Below are 6,372 nucleotides of genomic sequence, written 5' to 3'. Positions count from 1 at the left end.
GCTCTACCCACCTGTGTTTGTGAGAAGTCTGAATGCTCCCTTGTCTGTTTTTAAGCCGTTTGCCTATGACAGAGTATGAATAACAAGAGCGGAAACATCTCTATTATAACTTTAGAGGCCCTGGGTGCCATTTCAGCGTCATTTTGTCGTTTTTCCTTTTCTCCCTTGGATAGTAAAGATTGGCTACTGGCCCTGGTCTTTTCAAAGAGGCATAAAAGGGTCATTTACTAGCTTTTGGGATAATTTATCCAAGTGGATTTTCAAATATTTTGTACAAACCTAATATAAACAGCTTGTAAAAATGTAGCATAAATGCAACAGTCTCATTTGGGGGAACTTCAGAAGGAAAAGATGTTTTCGGCTTTGGTTTCTTTTCTGTGATGTCATTGGGATTTGGTCATACATTATGTCATTGTTATTACTAAGGATTTAGGAAGTGATTAACCAACTGCACTAGTTGTTTCAGTTGGCTTTACACAGAGAAAAGGAGAGAAACCCTCTCTGCTCCTAAGGGATGCAGTGTTTAAGCTGAATTTAGGACAACGACCACAGATATAAATATCAAATAAAACCAGAAAGGATGAAACCCCTGTGACAGAGGCAGCGCATGGCATTCAGTGGCGAGCGTATAGTATGCTATAGTGTAGTATGTAAGAATGCAGATTTTGAAGCCAGCCCGCCTGATTTCAAGTCCCCACGCTCCATCAGCTCTATGACCTCACATAAGCCACTTACACTTTTAGTTTTGGGATCTGCAACACGGGGATGCTGAGCATAGCTCTCTCATAGGCTGTTGTGCTTGTTAAATAAATATGCATATAGCACGTATTACAGTAAACTTTTCGTATTATTTGTATAGATCATATATTCATATATATGTATATAATATCTGAAAGGAAAAATTAGCAGTTAAATTCCAATAAGTTTATTGCCTGGATGCTAATTATAAAAGCCTTGCGCTTGATCAAAGATATTACCGCAAGAGAGTGTTGGCTAAGGCTGGTTTCCTTGTGGTTAAAAGCAAAATAGGGAAATGGAACCTTTCTTATATATTGGTGGATTTTCTTTAACCACGGGTTTATGGAGTGCTTACCACGGGCTGGGCTCTGGTCAGAGGATTTTACAAATATTGACATTATTTGTTTAATTAAATGGGTTCTTTTTATTCCCATTTTCCAGATGAGGAGACTGAGATATTGAAGGACTCCAAATCACACCGCTTGCTAGTGGCCGACCTGACTTCAGATAGTCTGTTGGGCTTCTTGGCCAGTGCTGGTAAGTGTTACACTATGCCACCTCTCTCAGTAGGTACAGGTTGGAGTCACAGAGCAGAATATTTTACCACCATACTTATATAGCTTTGAGCATAGAAGAGTAAAAGGAATAACTTAAACGGGTTTCTTTACTTGCTTAACCCAGCTGACTCAGCCACCAATGGATACTTAACCCTAACGAGGATATCAGATACAAGACATGCAGGAAATCCTAGGGATGAGGGCCAAGAGAGCAGTGGAATATATTTTAACTTTTCTAGAAAGGCCAACGTCTGGCCTCCCATTCACTAGCTTTCCTTACCAACTCATGGATTCATATACGAAACTGGAATGCTTCTCAAACCTGAAACTGCATATGATTTGTTCTGGGAACTTGGTAAAGATCCTGATTCTGTGGGTCTGGGTGGGATGGGAGTCACTGCTAACAAGCTCAAAGGGGATGCTTCAGGTTGCTGCATCACAAGGCCTTGGAGTTCTTTGTGTCAACTCCTTTATTTTACAAATGAAAACAATGAGGGCTGCGAAGGTCCAGAAGCTTGCCTGCCGCCCCAGGCGTAGAGTGAGATAAGTCGGAGAACACATCAAGGCAGACATCTAATGTTTAGTCACTCAAAAGGGGCCTTCCCACTAATCTTTACAACGCCTTCCTGAGGTTCTTCTCTTCTACTCACAGTAAAGTAAGGTGAAGCACAGGGAAGAAGAACGATGACTGAATTTGAGCCTGTTCGGTAAGCTGTGCCTCTCCTGGCGTGTAAGGTAAGCTTCGTCTCACCCCAGCCCCGCCCCCGGCATCAGAGTCACCCTGGAGAAGTGTCATGTAGGTCAGACAACTAGGGACATCCATGCTCTCAGCATTAACGTGTGTTCTGGACATGGATTCAGGAGTATCAGTTAGTCTAGATCCTGTTAAAATTTGCCCTTTGTTTTGAGAACTTCTTTGCTCCATTTTAGCAACTCAACTTAGAAACCATTGAGTGGAGTTTCAGCTCTGAAGGTCATATGATCTTCTTTGCTGACGCTGTTTGCCGCGCTTCTCTTGGGTCGCGTGGGCCTTTGAGGAGAGCACCACTGACTTGATGCCACACGATGTTGTGTTTTTACATCTGACGCCTGCCCAGGGATGGGTTCATTTCACCTATTTACTTATTTCTACCTCCTCTGATTCCATAGAGGATTTAAGGCCATTTAAAATTATCTTGGCAGGGGTCTTAGTCAGTTGCCCTAGAATTTGTCATGTCAGAGCCATAGAGGCCGTCAAAGTTGCTGAGCCTCTGCTCTGGACCAGGGTCTTAGTGTATCTCCTTGAATCCATACACTAATCTGATTCAGTTCAGAACTATGAAGATGAGAAAAATAGAGCCCAGGGAGTTTACGTGATGTTCCGGGGGCCGAACGGTAAAGAATATGGCATTGCCAAGATTCGAACTCGGCTCAGCCAGATTTCAAAGCATTGTACCCTGCTTTGCAACTCTTGGATAAATGCAGCTTAGTCCTCTGGAAACCTCTGGGACAGATTTTTGGGCGGTGTTATTGTTGTTTTTGTTGTTGGACTTAAGATCGGCCCTGGGCAAAATAATAAAGCAGGCAACTTTCCCCCATCTCTCTCTCTTGTTCTTCCAGGTCCTCTAGGAACCAGAGTCCTTGTGCTGTTTCTCTGAATACCAGCAACAGCCTTTTCCTTCCTCCTTTCCTTCCATCTCCGGTACCTCATTTTTTCTCAGCTAGCTCTCACATTAAAAGCAGTATCTGCTTCCATTTATTCACAGAGAGAATTTTAAGTAAAGCTTTTTGAAGATAATAGAGTGTAACCCCCAATGTTCTCTAGTTGTGGGGTTTTTGGCATTCACCAGAGAAGATTGACTTCAGGGTCTTCCCGACCCTTTAAATCCCACTTTGTAGTTATCTGCCTACTTTCTCTGCATTGGGGTTTCCCAACCATGGCACTATTGATAACTTTGGCCAGATAATTCTTTGTCGTGGGGGAGTCTGTCTCTAGACATTGCCAAATGTCCCCCGAGGGGGGAGGGAGCAGTGGGCAAAATGGACCCCAGCTGAAGACCACTGGTCTTTACAAAAGTTAAGTTCTGCTAAAAGTGGTGGTAGAAGCAGTTTTTTGTCTGTTAGGAACAGAACCCACTTCTAACAGACTTCAGACTCTGTGTCTATAGTTTGGTAAGCCTACGACTGCCTGAAACATAGATGTTGAAAAGTAAACAAATTTTTCCTTCAGTCGTTAAGAGGCGTGACTTCTCATTCCTATTTCCCTATAAACATATTTCTGCTTTTAAAAATATAACACACTGTAGTGGATGATAGCATGTCAGTGCTGAAAACAGATCACAGATTAAATTTCAGCTCTATTTACGGCCTATATGAACTTTTGTAGATCTCAGTTTCTCATTTGTAACATGGGGCTTTTTTTTTTAATAGGACAACACCTTCTCTACTTGTCACGCTTCTATAAAAGGGGTATGATTTCCACTCTACTTCCCAGAGAGGAGAAATTGTCAGATTGTGGAGTGAACACTTTTCACTTCTCCCCGCCCCTCACCCCTGCCTCCCCAGAGATGAAAGAGCCGCTTGGCGAGTTGGGTGATGGAACTGAGCATGTCCAGCTCAAGACCTTTTCTCCCCACATCTGCCTGTATGCCATTCTCCATCCTCAGCTGCCCCTGTGGTTTTCCTGCTGGCGACCAGCTATGACTCGGGGTCAAGTATTAGGGAAACTGCCAAAGACTCCCATGGGAGCCCCACTCCTCAATGCAGTTGAAAAGCTGCCATTCTGGTGTGAATCTGCTCCCGTCGCTGGTTCCACATTCCGGTTGTGAGGAAAATGTTCTCCCTGCTCCACAAATCTCAGCAGCACTACCTAGAACTCCTCAGAGGGAGTGGCGTTGAGTGAAAGAGTGGATCAATAGAAATCCCCTAACCTGGGAACCGGTGCATGGCAGAGATCCCTTAGTTACTTCCCATTTTTTTAACTTTTATGATGTCTTGCTTTCTTTTGAGCAAAGTAAATTCTTTTTTTTTTTTTTTTAAGATTTTATTTATTTATTTGACACAGAGAGACAGCCAGCATGAGAGCGAACACAGGTAGGGGGAGTGGGAGAGAAAGCAGCAGGCTCCCAGTGGAGAAGCCTGATGTGGGGCTCGATCCCAGAACGCCGGGATCACGCCCTGAGCCGAAGGCAGATGCTTAATGACTGCGCCACCCAGGTGTCCCCAAAGTAAATTCTTCTTAAAACTCAACACCCTCTTAGTTTTGTCTAGCTCACAGGCCAGGCCCAAGGACGAGCAACGTCTATGGGAGGAAAGAACTCAGATCTTCAGGGCAGTGCGGAAGCAAGGAACCTCATGATTTCAGTTAGGAAACAGTGGCCTGAGCGAACTTCCCCGTACACCCTTCCAGTGGGATTTGCTTGGCTTTTATCTTAAAACGTAACTTCCTGTTTCTCTGAACTGGCAGTTTCTCTGAGAGAATTTTCTCAGGATTGATTTTCCGTCTTTTTTTCCTCCTGTTTTTCTCTTTTTTTCTTATTCATCCTCTCTCTTGTTCCTGCTCTTGCTCACTTTCCTCCTGTTGCCTCTTACTTTTATTTCCTTCCGTCCCTTCATTTTATGTTTGCAAGTTGAAAGGCGAGTGGCATCCGAGTGTCTTACTCCTGATTCCCAAAAAGTTTAGGCAGGGAGTCAGTAATTTCTTCCTCTTGAGACGCAGTCTCCTCAGTTGTGGGAAGAGAGAGGTTCCCGCGTGATTTGCAGTCCACTTTCCTGAACGGGGTGCTTCCTGGGTGCTTACGGATGGGCAGCTTCCCTCCAGCGACACAGGACACATGACACAAGGAAGGGTCCTTGCACTGATGAGGCAGTAGGAGGCTAGGATTCCAGGCCAGAGGATGCAAGCAGCAAAAGGCGGAGGGTAAAATGTGAATGATACCAATCCTCCCCTCCCCTCCCCATCCCACTGTTTCTAGAGAATGAAGCCAGTGAGGCATGAAGTCAAGAAACCCATACCAAACCCCTAAAATGCTCGTCACCGATCAGCAAACACCCTCTCCCCCCCGACTGGGAGCATGGATACTCCTGTGACCAATTTGCCACATCTTTTTGTAATAACAAGGGATTTTTTTTTAAAAGGTGTTTATCCCATCTACAGCTTTTTAAAGCAGTATGTTCATTTAAATAATTACCTAGTCATTTAGTTAATGCATTCTTTTTTAAACTTGACTAACTACGGCGTATGCGGTTCTGATGGAAAAAAAGCCCCCTTTATGTAATAGCACTGTTTTTCCCCCCTGCAAAATAAATGCAACACAATTATTTTACTGCGGAGAAATTAGCTCATTTGCAAATGCCACCTCAGAACACAAGAAGAATGGCATTTATTGAAGCACTAATAAAGGCACCATGTTAGAATAATTTTATGCTGACGGGCCCACAATCACTCAATATTTTAAGAGCTGTCATCACACCAGCATGAGCTGCGTGCAAAAGTACAAATTTATGCTGTGACATCATGGCACGAAGAGTATAATTGGAATAAAATTACCCAGCTTCTCTCTGGCATTTGCTGGTGTTTCCAAGCCCTTTGCTGCCCACCCAGAGTGGATTTTTGGTTTCGCACCAGCAGCCACACATCCTGTGAACAAGGATGAGGCACCCGGCTCACGCTGCTGAGTCCTTCAGGTCTTTCTAGAGCAAACTTTTCAGTAGGTACTCAATGACCTGTGCTGTTGCTGAACAGAGAGCTGCACAGACCTAGAAAGCTGAAAGAAGCACAAGTCAGCCAAAGCCACTCTTTAGATATGGATAATTAAGCAAACAGCCACCACACAATGGCTGAAGACCTCATAGCATCAGTTCTAGTGAGTTAATAAATCCCAGTCATGGCCTGTGGTTAAATGCGAAACTTGAACAAATGAGAACGCCTGCATGAAAATCGGGGCTTTGAGATTCAACCTTAGGACTTTCTACCGCCCGCTTTCTTCTTACTGGATCTGGGGGAGGGGGTTGGGGGGTAAGACGGTGGTGGGTGCAGAGAAAGGGCACACACTCACTGTCATGTTTAGACATGACACCCGGCTGGAAATCTCCCATC

The 6,372-nt window shown here is 44.3% G+C and overlaps 1 long non-coding RNA gene across 1 annotated transcript; it reads left to right on the top strand.

Moving 5' to 3' along the window:
• The first annotated feature begins 1,137 nt into the window (after window positions 1–1,137).
• LOC103663287 lies at window positions 1,138–3,444 on the top strand. The gene is made up of 3 exons (XR_568751.2): window positions 1,138–1,275; window positions 1,948–2,030; window positions 2,895–3,444. It is a non-coding gene; the product is annotated as an uncharacterized LOC103663287 (long non-coding RNA).
• Window positions 3,445–6,372: the final 2,928 nt, after the last annotated feature.

The sequence above is a fragment of the Ursus maritimus genome, unplaced genomic scaffold, assembly GCF_017311325.1.
Source record: "Ursus maritimus isolate PB19 unplaced genomic scaffold, ASM1731132v1 scaffold_34, whole genome shotgun sequence".
NCBI lineage: Eukaryota > Metazoa > Chordata > Mammalia > Carnivora > Ursidae > Ursus > Ursus maritimus.
Note: the sequence above shows the minus strand (reverse complement) of the source record. Positions and strands in the feature narration are given on the sequence as shown.